Here is a 14,064-nt window from a genome sequence, read left to right on the forward strand (position 1 = left end):
GCAGACCGAATTGACTGACGGAGCAGGAGAGAGCGAGAGAGAGAGCGAGAGAGAGAGCGAGAGAGAGCGCATTCTCCATGTTCTGTGTGTGTGTGATTGATCCGAGCGGGTTTGTAGGCGGGGGGGGGGGCGCTGTGATTATCACAGAACGCTGCGCGGCCAGTTGAGGAGTTTATTCAATCCGAGCACGGATATTGACTCATATTACTCGGATAATACTTGTACTCGGCAAAAGTGCTTTATCCGTACCGGATACTCGTTTCAGCCGGATACTCGGATCACCACTAATAAACACATCAACTTTCTTTTAGATTATCATCACCATTCATTATGTCATCATCACTTTTCATTATGACATCAACTTTCTTTTTAATAATGCACATACACATCACATTTCTTTTTTATTGATCCATATACACATCAACTTTTTTAGATTTATGCATATACACATCAACTTTCTTTTTGATTAATTCATAAACACATCAACTTTCTTTTTAATAACCGCATATATACATCAAATTTCTTTTTGATTAATGGATAGACACATTCATTATGTCATCATCAAAATCATTATGACATCAACTTTCTTTTAGATTAATGCACATAGACATCAACTTTCATTGATATTAATGCATATACACATCAACTTTCTTTTGATTAATGCATATACACATCAACTTTCTTTTTAATAACCGCATATACAGTGGTGCTCAAAAGTTTACATACACATGCTTAAGTTGACTAAAAGAGGAATAAAAAAATCATGTTTTGGAAATTTATTTTAATACCTAAATTAAAAAATGAGGTAAAATCCAACCTTTAAGGACACCAATTTCTTTGTGAATGAATAACGTATTGTAAATAATAAATGTTCTTATTTAAAATACAGGGGTCATAAGTATACATACCCCTATGTTAAATTCCCATAGAGGCAGGCAGATTTTATTATTAAAGGCCAGTTATTTCCTGGATTCAGGATATTATGCATCCTGATAAAGTTCCCTTGGCCTTTAGAATTAAAATAGCCCCACATCCTCACATACTCTTCACCATGCTTAGAGATAGGCATGGTTTTATTTCAGTTAGACTAATACCTGGTTTGATTTGCATTGAGAGATGATTTTATAGAAAGTATCCCATGCCTATCTCTAAGCATGGTGAAGAGTATGTGAGGATGTGGGGCTATTTTAATTCTAAAGGCCAAGGGAACTTTATCAGGATGCATAATATCCTGAATCCAGGAAATAACTGGCCTTTAATAATAAAAATTTAACATTAAATTTAACATAGGGGTATGTATACTTATGACCCCTGTATTTTAAATAAGAACATTTATTTATTTACAATACGTTATTCATTCACAAAGAAAATTGGTGTCCTTAAAGGTTGGATTTTACCTCATTTTTTAATTTAGGTATTAAAATAAATTTCCAAAACATGATTTTTTTATTCCTCTTTTTAGTCAACTTAAGCATGTGTATGTAAACTTTTGAGCACCACTGTACACATCAACTTTTATTGATATTAAAGCATAAACACATCAACTTTTACTGATATTAATCCATATACCATCAACATTCTTTGATATTACTGCATATACACATCAACTTTTGTTTTGATAAATGCATTTACAGATCAAATTTCTTTTTGATTAATGCTTAAAAAATATCAACTTTCTTTTTAACAAGTGCATATACACATCAACTTTCTTTCTCTTTAAGATGAGATGGTGCTTGAACATGAAGAGCTTTGTAGGTGAGAAGAAGGATTTTAAATTCTATTCTGGATTTTACAGGAAGCCAATGCAGAGAAGCCAAACCAGGAGAGATGTGATCTCTTTTCCTGGTTCCTATCAGAACACGTGCTGCAGCATTCTGGATCAGCTGAAGAATCTTTATGGACTCTTTTAAGCAACCTGATAATAAAGAACTGGAGTAATCCAGCTTAGAAGTAACAAATGCGTGGACTAGTTTTTCTGCATCAATTTTCGACAGGATATTCCTGAATCTCTGAATGTGATGACTACTGCACTGGGGAAACTTCGGCAGGCCTGGCCACGATTTCACGTCAGGGAGATTTTTCCGTGAATGTCATGGAGAGTTTAACTTCGCAGAGTTTGATTGTGCAAAGTCAATACAAATAAAGAAATGTGTTTCCGCCCTGTTTCGAACAGGGGACCTTTTGCGTGTGAGGCAAACGTGATAACCACTACACTACGGAAACTGACAAAACAAATTTATTCGGCATATTTGTGGGAAAATGCACCATTTTTATTTTACTGCAAATGTTCAAAAAGCTACAAAATAGAGATTTTAAACTAGATTCAGTCACAGATGCTTTGTCATGTATTTGAATGACAGCAAATATGTAGTAAACATAAATATTTCTACATGCATTGACTGTGGCCCAAATGTTGGAATAGCGCCACCTATTTCTTGATGTGCCAAATATTAAGCTTGGGCATTCCTCGTTAGTATAATGGACAGTATCTCCGCCTGTCACGCTGAAGATCGGGGTTCGATTCCCCGACGGGGAGATTTTTCTACCAGCTAACCAATGCTACAAGGCCTCGAGGAAGTCCCGGCGAACGCGTGGTATACTCCGGAAAGTGGGCCTTGGCTCAAGCTGTGTTCAGCATGGGAGGAGAACTCCTGATCCTAAATGGGAATATTTTCAAGCGATGGAAAGAGCACAACTCCTGGACATGAACGAAACGTCACAAGGCGCCGCACAGTTTCAAGTCTGGGCACCTTAGAATTCCATTTATGCTCTTTTCAGACTATGTGGTTCATTTGGCTTTATCAGGCATTGATCTACAGCTTCCACTGGGGTGAATCATGAGGGGGAAAGCGTGCCTTGGCTCAGGCTGTGTTCAGCATGGGAGGAGAACTCCTGACCCTAAATGGGAATATTGTCAAGCGATGGAAAAAGCATATTTACTGGACATGAACAGCACCTCACAAGGCGCAGCAGAAGGTGGGAGAGTGTCAAGTCTGGGCACCTTATAATTCCTTGTCTGCTCTTTCCAGATTATGTTGTTCTGTGGGCTTCATCAAACAGTGATCTAAAGCACCCACTGGGGCAGATTGAAGTCCAGTGTCAAGCATTCGTAATCAAAGTCAGCCCCTCCAAATCTCAAAGCTCAGGATTTCTCCCATCGGGTTGGGAGTCAATTGCTGTCCCAAGTGAAGACGTTCTTGTATCTCAAAAGCTTATTTCAAACAGTGCAACTTGTTCCAACACAAAAACCACAATACTACTGAAACTTTGGATGGTCGCCTCCGCCTCTCACACGGAAGACTGGGGTTTTATTTCCCGATGGGGAGATCTGTCTACCAGCTGCTAATTATTTCCCAAGGCTAAATCGACACTAGTATCATCTGCCAGAGTAGTTTGGATACGAGGCCCAACCATAGCAAAAGATATGAACTTTTTTAAGAATGTATTATAGTGGATATACTCCAAGAAAGACAAAGGTTTTACAAAAGGATTGAGAATGATCCTGCTATCAAAGCTATTAATAATCAAATATAATATTTACCAATTTACATGTGAAAATATGTCTGCTCTATACACGTTAAATTAATTTACACATTTATAGTGTGATGTGTATATTCTCATACTTTTTTACAATATATTTTGTTTTCATCCCTCAAAAATAAATAAAAATAAAATGAGATAAGTCTTATAGACTGGAATTGTCTACGTTGTATGACATCACAGCATTCTATAACACATCAAAAGAACTACTGACCAATCAGCTGTGAGTTCATGATGAGGTCACAAAACATCCATAGAGAACCTTATATGTACAAGCCGTGTTGAGTCTTTAAGTTCAGGGTTCTGCTCCGGGCAGCTGGAGGCCAGAAGCTTCGGCAGAGACTAGGCGCTGCGAAAGCAGCTTGTCTTTGGAGGCCTCGCTTCCAGAAGACTAGGACCAGATGCTGCAAAAGCAGTTGGTCTTTGAGGCCTCCTCACCTGAAGCCGCTGACCTCCAGCCAGCCAGAGCAGGGGGCCCAACTGGCTCCGCCAGGGAACAGAGCTACCAGCTCTGGGGACAGGGGTCAGGGACCAGGTAAGTGGTTTAGAAAGGTATTAGGGATCATGAATCTCCAAAAGAAAACACTGGTTCCAAACAGCTCTACTGTAGTCCAGCCTATACTCTGCTCCTGATTGGCTTGTAATCCTTACCTAGGTACTGCGCATGTGCAACTCTCAACAAAGATGGAAGAGAAGTGCGATGCCTCACTCTGTAACTAAAATCGAGAGGTGTTTCAGGTAATTGATGTGCCTTTGATACTGAAATCCTTTCTTGGGGAGGACCCCCAACTACCACATACTGAGTTACTGTCACCCATCAACATTTGACCCTGACGTGATTTGAACACGTAACCTTCTGATCTGGAGTCAGACGCGCTACCATTGCGCCACAAGGTCTGTTGACTAATGCATGTACACTAATGCATGACTGATTTAAGTTGTAGAGTTCTTCTCCGGGTAGCTGGAGGCCAGCGGCTTCGGCAGAGACCAGGCGCTGCGAAAGCTTTTTGAAAGTTTGGCTTTGGAGGCCTCGCTTCCAGAACGCAGGGACCGTGCGACGCAAAAGCAGTTGGTCTTTGAGGCCTACTTACCTGAAGCTGGTGATTAATGTGTTTCAGGTGTTAATATCTTTTATGTCTTTGATGTGTCTCAGGTGTTTGATGTGTTTCAGGTGTTTGATGTGTTTGATGTATTTCAGGTCTTTGATTTTTTTTGTGTTTGAGATGTGTTTCAGTTGTTTAATGTGTTTCAGATGTTTGATATGTTTCATGTGTTTGATTTGTTTCAGGGATTTGATATGTTTCATGTGTTTGATGTGTTTCAGGTGTTTGATATGTTTCAAGTGTTTGATGTGTTTCAGGTGTTCAATTTGTTTCAGGTGTTTGAGTTGTTTGATGTGTTTGATGTGTATCAGGTTTTTGATGTGTCTCAGGTGTTTGATGTGTTTCAGGTGTTTGATGTTTTTTGTGTTTCAGGTGTTTGATGTGTTTGATGTGTTTCTGGTGTTTCCAGATGTCTTTGATGTGTTTTATGTTTTTTATGTGTTTGTGCTTCCGGTGTTCTAAGTGTTTCAGGTGTTTGATGTGTTTGTGTTTTTGTTATTTGATGTGTTTCAGGTTTTTTATGTGTTTAATGTCTTTTATGTGTTTCAGGTGTTGATGTCTTTGATGTGTTTTATGTGTTTCAGGTTTTTGATGTTTTTTATATGTTTCAGGTGCTTGATGTCTTTGATGTGTTTGATGTGTTTCAGGTGTTTGATATGTTTCAGGTGTTTGATTTGTTTCAGGTGTTTGATGTGTTTCAAGTGTTTGATGTGTTTCAGATGTTTGATGTTTTTCAGGTGTTTGATGTGTTTCAAGTGTTTGATATGTTTCAGATGTTTGATGTGTTTCAGGTGTTTGATGTGTTTGATTAGTTGAAGGTGTTTGACGTGTTTTATGTGTTTCAGGTGTTTGATGTTTTCAGGTGTTTGATGTGTTTCAAGTGTTTGATATGTTCAGATGTTTGATGTGTTTCAGGTGTTTGATGTGTTTGATTAGTTGAAGGTGTTTGACGTGTTTTATGTGTTTCAGGTGTTTGATGTGTTTCAGGTGTTTCATGTGTTTCAGGTGCTTGATATGTTTCATGTGTTTGATATGTTTCAGGGGTTTGATATGTTTCAGGTGTTTGATGTGTTTCAGGTGTTCAATTTGTTCAGGTGTTTGAGATGTTTGATGTGTTTGATGTTTTTGATATCTTTCAGGTGTTTCAGGTGTTTGATGTTTTTGATGTTTTTTATGTGTTTCAGGTGTTTAATGTCTTCGATGTGTTTGATATGTTTCAGGTGTTTGATCTGTTTGTACTTCCGGTGTTGGATGTGTTTCAGGTGTTTGATGTCTTTGATGTGTTTCAGGTTTTTGATGAGTTTCAGATGTTTATGTGTTTCAGGTGTTTGATGTCTTTGATGTATTGTATGTGTTTCAGGTGTTTAATGTCTTTTATGTGTTTGATATGTTTCAGGTGTTTGATCTGTTTGTGCTTCCGTTGTTGGATGTGTTTCAGGTGTTTGATGTCTTTGATGCGTTTCAGGTGTTTGATGAGTTTCAGATGTTTATGTGTTTCAGGTGTTTGATGTCTTTGATGTGTCTGAAGTGATTCAGGTGTTTCAGGTGTTAGATGTTTTTAATGTGTTTCAGGTATTAGATGTATATGTAAATTGGTGCATAAAAGCCTATGTTAATAGAGGAAATGAAGCCGTTGATGCTCAAATCCTTGCTGGGGGAGGACACCCAACTACCACATATTGAGCTACTGCCACCCATCAACAACATGTTCTCTTCCAACAGGAACATTTAGTCAATCATACCACAATGACAAAAAAACACTATCATCAGCCGAAATTACAGAAACTGCAATATTTTAGATCTGTCAGGTAGACTCTTATACAATTGTCAGTATATTGTATTGATTATAGATTGTGTTTTACAGATGCATTTTGTTTCTTTTTCTGCAGAAATCCAATCCAAAAAATGAATGACCATCTCAAAGTAGCTTTATAGAATGTACCATTTGTTGTCTATTACACACACTAGAGCCACACCCCCCACTGGACTGTAGGCCTATATGTGACATGTTTTTAAATTTGTGAGTGTTACAGTCAACTCCTAAAACTGTTCACGCAGTATAATAGCAAATATGGAAATCAGACAAACATTATGAGGAGAAAGAGCTCATTTTGGTGAGTAGGCTATGCCTTAAGCAGCAGGGCTAAGAAACGGGATTTGTGAAAGCACAGTTATAATGAAAATAATAGAAAGTGTTTAGCTTTCCAAAATCCCAGAACATAAAACTTAATTTCTATATTATCTCTAAATGACAGTAGCTCGCACACAGCAGGCATGGTGCGACACCTACTGGTCTGTTTTTGCAATCGATTTGAACTGCCCTAGAGGGTCCCTATGTGGTGGAAACCACATTAAATATTAATTTAATTGTATAATATAGCGCGAACAGTAACAACTCTGTGCACACAAGTTCTTGTGTGGGAGTAGTGGGATTTGGTGCTGGCAATAGAGTCCTTGTAACGTAGGATGTGGTTGTTGTACATTTCTTTGTGAATAGTGAGACCAGTTTTCCTATGGAGACGTTCAAGTTGCCGACCTTTGGCTTTCATGAGACAAAGATCGGGGGTGAACCAAGGGGCGGAGACAGAGAAAGAAACAGATCTGTTTTTCAACGGTGCAAGAGAATTCAGAATATTATGGAGTCCAGTGTTGTAATGAGAGACCAGATCATCGGGGGTGGAGAGATTGTGAGTGTCAGGAAGGCAGAAGGAGTGAATAGTTGAATTGAGTGTGGCGGGGTTGATATTCTTTGTGTTCCGAAATTAAATAAGGCGTGGTATTTTTGAGATGGAGAGATGGAGTTTCACTGGAAATGAGAGGAGAAAATGGTCAGTTATAGGGAGTTCATCTGCTGTAAGGTCAGACAGGGTTACAACCAGAGCAGCAGATTAAGTCCAGAATATGTCCTTTGGAGTGTGTCGGAAAAGTGGTATGTTGCTGACATCCAAAACTGTCTAAGCAGGAGGTGAAGTCTTTGGTGAGAGGCAGGTTGATATTGTCCATGTGGTTTTTGACCCAGCAGTATTATGTTTGGTGAGAGAGAGGATAAGTGGGTAAGGAAAGCAGCAAAGTAATTTAAAAAAATTACTATTCTGTTTAGGGAAGCAGTAGAAATGATGGTTGGAGTGGGACCAGACAACAGATTCAAAGGAGCTGAAGACAGAGTTGGCTCTCTGCAGGTTCTTTAAGCAACAAACGTCCCTGTGTGGACTTGAACCACCATCCTTTAAGTTAACAGCCGACTGCGCTGACCTATTGCGCCACAGAGACTGTGCCTGTTTGATATTTTATGAGCAGGAGCTCGATCTTCAAGCCACAAGCATTTCCTTTATGGCTATAGTAAGTAAATAGTATGTGCTTTATACAAGTTATAATGTTTATTATGTTTATTTTTACATATAGGACATACAGATAGAAACTGTTTTAGACAACAGAAATGTGAATCACAGATTTTCCAGCCCCTGAGCCTGAACAGCAGAGCAGAGTGACACAGTGGAAGCGTGCTGGGCCCACAACCCAGAGGGTGATGGATCGAAACCTTCCTCTGCTAATTCCTATTAAGTCTATTTCCAGTCTCTTGATGTTTAACAAAGCATCTGTGTCTGAAATGAAATGTCTCCACCTGCTGAAGAGTAAACTTAATGGCATGTCAAGTTTATTTCATCCATAAAAATGGAAACTACTCATACCTGCTGTAACACTCATAAAAAGCACCCAAAGGACAACGTTAAGTGGCCCCGGGAGCCAATGCCACGGGTCCCAAGGACCCATAAGGCCAATGCCACGGGTCCCTGGAACCCAAAGGACAACGTCAAGGTCCCCCGGGACCCAAAGGACAATGTAAAGGGTCCTATGGACCCGAAGGACAATGTCAAGGGTCCTATGGACCCGAAGGGCAACGTAAAGGGTCCCTGGGACTCTTAATCTCAGGGTCGTGGATTCGAGCCCCATGTGGGGCGGTGGTGTTTTAGAGAGTGTGAATACATGAGTTCTGCACCGTATAATGTGGCTGTATTGAGGCAGATCGTCTGTCAATAGCAAGATTAGCAGTTCCATCCCAGTGTAAAAATCCCTGTAATTTACCAGACTAAAATGTGCCTGCATTCTACAATCATGGCCTGTGCTGACCTCCTGTTCCTCAGATCAAACTAAAGTCTGGTGACAATGCATGTTCAAATTCTAAAACTTCAACCTATTGTTCTAGAACTGCAGCTTAACATTCTAGAACTACAATGTAGCATTTTAGAACTGTAATTAACATTGTAGGACCGCAACTCTTAAAATTCTTCAACTTCAACCTATTGTTCCAGAACTGCAACTTAACATTCCAGAACTGCAAGTTAACATTCTTGAAGTTTGACCTAACATTCTAGATCGACACCTTAACATTCTAGAAATTAAACCTAACATTTTAAACTACAACACAGCATTGTAGAACTGTAAGTAACATTTTAGGACCATAACTCTTAAAATTCTAAAACTACAACCTATTGTTCTACAACTGCAACTTAACATTCCAGAACTGCAGCTTAACATTCTTGAACTTAAACCTAACATTCTAGAACTGCAGCTTACCATTCTAGAACTACAATGTAACCTTTAGGACTATGAGCAACCTTTTGGGAACGCAACTTATATATAACGCAACAAATTCTAAAACTTCAACCTATTGTTCTTGAATTGCAGCTCAAATTTCTAGAATGAAAGCTTAACTTTCTAGAACTGCATCTTAACATTCTAGAACTTCATCATAACATTCTAGAACTGCAGCTTAACATTTTAGAAATTAAAGCTAACATTGTAGAATGGCAGCTTAACATTCTTAAACTTCAACCTAACATTGTAGAACTGCCAAGTAACATTCTAGAACTGTAACATTTCAGAAGTTTTAAGTAAAATTTTGCGACCGCAACTTAAAACTTGTACAGTGCCTGGCTAACTCAGTCAGTAGAGCATGAGACTCATAATCTCAAGGTCGTGGGTGCGAGCCCCACGTTAGGCTGTGTTGTTTCAGAGAATGGGAATCCCTGAGTTCTGCACAGTATCAGATGGGGTGGATCTGCTGTGAATCGCAAGGTTAGCAGTTTCATCCCAGTGTAAAAATCCCTGAAATTTTTCATTCTACGATCATGGCCTGTGCTGACCTCCTGTTCCTCAGATCAAACTAAAGTCTGGTGACAATGCATGTTCAAATTCTAGAACTTCAACCTGTTGTTCTAGAACTGTAGCTTAAAAGAAAGTTGATGTGTATATGCATTAATCCAAAATAAAGTTGATGTGTATATGCATTAATCAAAAAGAAAGTTGATATATATATGCATTAGTAAGTAGACCTTGTGGCACAACGACAGACAGTCAGTAGAAAAAAACGTTTGTTGTAAGAAAACTTGTTTAATTTGTTATGAATCTTTTTTGTAATTTTACAGATGTTTAAAAATATCAGAAAGCATATCAATATTGCAGTATTCATAATCAATATTGCAATATCACATTTTGTCAATATCGTGCAGCCCTAGTGTGTGTGTGCGTGTGTGTGTGTGTCTGTGTGTGTGTGTGTGTGTGTGTGGGGCTGTGTGTGTTGGGAGTGGGGCTGCTAAATGTCAAGGGCTAGGAGGAGATGGATGCAGAACAACGTGGTAGTACAGTGTGTGTGTATGTGTGTGTGTGTGTGTGTGTGAGAGAGACAAATATAAAAAGCTTCAAGTAGACTCTAATAATATAATCATATTGTTTCTTCCATTTATTAAAATATCTGACTTTACTGCCACTATCTGTTTCTTCTACTCTACCATATTTATAGTGTATGATTTGCATAATACCAATCATAGCCTACATCACATCAAAAACTACCTCTGTCCCTGTTCTATTTTTAAAGACACAACATTAGGTTTTTCAATCAGATTGATAGTCAAACTGGAAATGTCCCCATGTTTCTCCATTTTCAGGGATTATGTTCCCAGTTTTGATCTCAGACGTCTGGTGACTTTATATCATATCAGAATATTCTATTACTGTTAAGCCCATTATGAATATTAAAATACGCCTAACCATGTGTCCTGTGTCATAGCTACATGTATGACCTTTGCAGCAAAAGAACGTGTGAAAATCAGTTTGGGATTCAGTGAGCTTGTTGGTTGTTTAGAGGCTAAAAACAGGTTTAAACTAACTGTCCCTGTTTGAGCCTGTTGGGTGCTAACTCTAGCAGGAGGATAACACGGGGTAGACACCACCGATTGGTTTCATTTCTCTCTCCACTGACAGACCTCCTAATGTACAAACTACAGAGCTACGTGTTGAAATTGACGATCATTCTCCTTTAACAAGCCACACACACACACACACACACACACACACACACACACACACACACACATACACACACACAAAGAGGTAAGTCCCACTTTACAGCAGAGCTAAAACTACTTTTACTGAACTGTTTCTGTTTAGTAGAGCTGGATTGTGATGGGGAAGGAGTACATTCACTTCTCTCACATTGTTCCTTCAAATGTATAACTTTTTTGTCAGTTATGTTCCAAATATCAGTACAGTATGATGTGCTGTGATCAGGAGATGCATACACACTTTTTCTTTAGGCGCTGTACCAAATTCGGTGAAGATTGGCCCTTAGGGGGCGCTATAATCCACATTTATTGTTTTTTTGTAAAAACTCAATGCATTTCAGTGGGAAAATTGCAATATGTCTGCCACAGTAAATGCTATAAACATGAAACTTGTGATGTTTGTTATGCCTCTCTGAGGCAGTTATGACCATAGACATATAAAGAGCAGATGCTGCATCGACTGGCGCTGACGAGCAGAGGTAGTTTTTTATGTGATGTAGGCTATGATTGGTATTTTGCAAATCACACACTATAAATATGGTAGAGTAGAAGAAACAGATAGTGGCAGTAAAGTCAGATAATTTAATAAGTAGAAGAAACAATATGATTATATTATTAGAGTCTACTTGAAGCTTTTTATATTTGTCTCTCTCTCTCACACCCACACACACACACACACACACACACACACACACACAAACACACTGTACTACCACGTTGTTCTGCATCCATCTCCTCCCAGCCCTTGACATTTAGCAGTCCCACTCCCCACACACATATACACACACAGACACACAGACACACAGACACACACATAGACACACACACACACACACACTAGGGCTGCACGATATTGACAAAATGTGATATTGCAATATTGATTATAAATACTGCAATATCGATATGTTTTCTGATATTTTTGCCGTTGCGCCACAAGGTCTACTTACTAATGCATATACACATCAACTTTCTTTAGATTAATGCATATACACATCAACTTTATTTTGGATTAATGCAAATACACATCAACTTTCTTTTAAGTTGCAGTTCTGGAATGTTAGGTTGTAGAACAATAGGTTGAAGTTTTAGAATTTGAACATGCATTGTCACCAGACTTTAGTTTGATCTGAGGAACAGGAGGTCAGCACAGACCATGATTGTAGAATGCAGGCACATTTTAGTCTGGTAAATTTCAGGGATTTTTACACTGGGATGGAACTGCTAATCTTGCAATTGACAGACGATCTGCCCCAATACAGCCACATTATACGGTGCAGAACTCAGGCATTCCCACTCTCTAAAATACCACAGCCCAACATGGGGCTCGAACCCACGACCCTGAGATTAAGAGTCTCATGATGTAGTTTTTGAATATTAAGAGTTATGGTCCTAAAATGTTACTTACAGTTTTACAATGCTATGTTGTAGTTCTAGAATTTTAGGTTTGAGTTCTAGAATGTTAATATTCAGTTCTAGAATGTTAGGTTTAAATTCAAGAATGTTAAGCTGCAGTTCTGGAATGTTAAATTGCAGTTGTAGAACAATAGGTTGTAGTTTTAGAATTTTTAGAGTCATGGTCCTGAAATGTTACCTACAGTTCTACAATGTTATGTTGTATATCTAGAATGTTAAGCTGCCATTATAAAATGTAAAGTTGCAATTCAAGAACAATAGGTTGAAGTTTTAGAATATTTGTAAGTTGCAGTCCCAAAATGTTACTTACAGTTCTAAAAGGTTACATTTTAGTTCTAGAATGGTAAGTTGCAGTTCTTGAACGTTAGGTTTGAGTTCTAGAATGTTAATATTTAGTTCTAGAATGTTAGGTTTAAGTTCGAGAATGTTAAGCTGCAGTTCTGGAATGTTAGGTTGGAGTTCTAGAAAATAGGTTGTAGTTTTAGAATTTTAAGAGTTATGGTCCTAAAATGTTACTTACAGTTCTACAATGCTGTGTTGTAGTTTAAAATGTTAGGTTTAATTTCTATAATGTTAAGCTGTCGATCTAGAATGTTAGGTCAAACTTCAAGAATGTAAACCTGCAGTTCTGGAATGTTAAGTTGCAGTTCTGGAACAATAGGTTGAAGTTGAAGAATTTTAAGAGTTGCGGTCCTACAATGTTAATTACAGTTCTAAAATGCTACATTGTAGTTCTAGAATGTTAAGCTGCAGTTCTAGAACAATAGGTTGAAGTTTTAGAATTTGAACATGCATTGTCACCACACTTTAGTTTGATCTGAGGAACAGGAGGTCAGCACAGGCCATGATCGTAGAATGCAAGCACATTTTAGTAGATAGAACTGCTAATCTTGCGATTGACAGCCGATCCACCCAAATACAGCCACTTTATATGGTGCAGAACTCATGCATTCCCACTCTCTAAAACACAACCGCCCAACGTGGGGCTTGAAACCCACGACCCTGAGATTAAGAGTCTCATGCTCTACCGACTAAGCTAGCCAGGCACTTCTTAACCCTTCTGTTGTGCTTCGGATCCTGGGGACCCATGCAGTTTTACCCATAGTGTTGTCCTTCGGGTCCCCGGGGACCCGTGGCGTTGTACTTTGGGTTCCAGGGAGTCGTAGCATTGTCCTTTGGGTCCCTGGGACCCACAACGTTGTCGTTTGGGTCCTGGGGACCGTTGACGTTCCTTTTCGGGTCCCAGGGACCCTTGACGTTGTCCTACGGGTCCCGGGGACCCATGACGTTGTCGTTTGGGTCCCGGGGACCCGTGAAGTTGTCCTTTGGGTCCCAAGGACCTGTGTCATTGTCCTTTGGGTCCCGGGGACCCTTGACGTTGTCCTTCGGGTACCAGGGACCTGTGGCATTGGCCTTATGGGTCCTTGGGACCCGTGGCATTGTCCTTCAGGTCACAGGCACCCTTGACATTGTCCTTTGGGTCCCAGGGACCCGTGGTACACTCAATCGGTCGTATTAGTTCTGCTACCCTCGCATCGTCCTGCCTTTGAGTCCCTGGGGACCCTTGATGTTGTCCTTCGAGTTCCAGGGACCCGTGGCAATGGCCTTATGGGTCCTTGGGACCCGTGGCATTGTCCTTTCGGGTCACGTGGACCCGTGGCCTTGTC

The 14,064-nt window shown here is 39.5% G+C and overlaps 3 non-coding genes across 3 annotated transcripts; 1 reads left to right on the plus strand and 2 right to left on the minus strand.

Moving 5' to 3' along the window:
- Nucleotides 1–2,150: 2,150 nt before the first annotated feature.
- Nucleotides 2,151–2,223, minus strand: trnav-cac (transfer RNA valine (anticodon CAC)). The gene has a single exon. It is a non-coding gene; the product is annotated as a tRNA-Val (tRNA).
- A 241-nt stretch (nt 2,224–2,464) lies between these two features.
- On the plus strand, nt 2,465–2,536 carry trnad-guc (transfer RNA aspartic acid (anticodon GUC)). The gene has a single exon. It is a non-coding gene; the product is annotated as a tRNA-Asp (tRNA).
- A 1,829-nt stretch (nt 2,537–4,365) lies between these two features.
- Nucleotides 4,366–4,437, minus strand: trnaw-cca (transfer RNA tryptophan (anticodon CCA)). The gene has a single exon. It is a non-coding gene; the product is annotated as a tRNA-Trp (tRNA).
- Between the last annotated feature and the right edge of the window lie 9,627 nt (nt 4,438–14,064).

The sequence above is a fragment of the Etheostoma spectabile genome, unplaced genomic scaffold (genome assembly GCF_008692095.1).
Source record: "Etheostoma spectabile isolate EspeVRDwgs_2016 unplaced genomic scaffold, UIUC_Espe_1.0 scaffold00018343, whole genome shotgun sequence".
Classification (NCBI taxonomy): domain Eukaryota; kingdom Metazoa; phylum Chordata; class Actinopteri; order Perciformes; family Percidae; genus Etheostoma; species Etheostoma spectabile.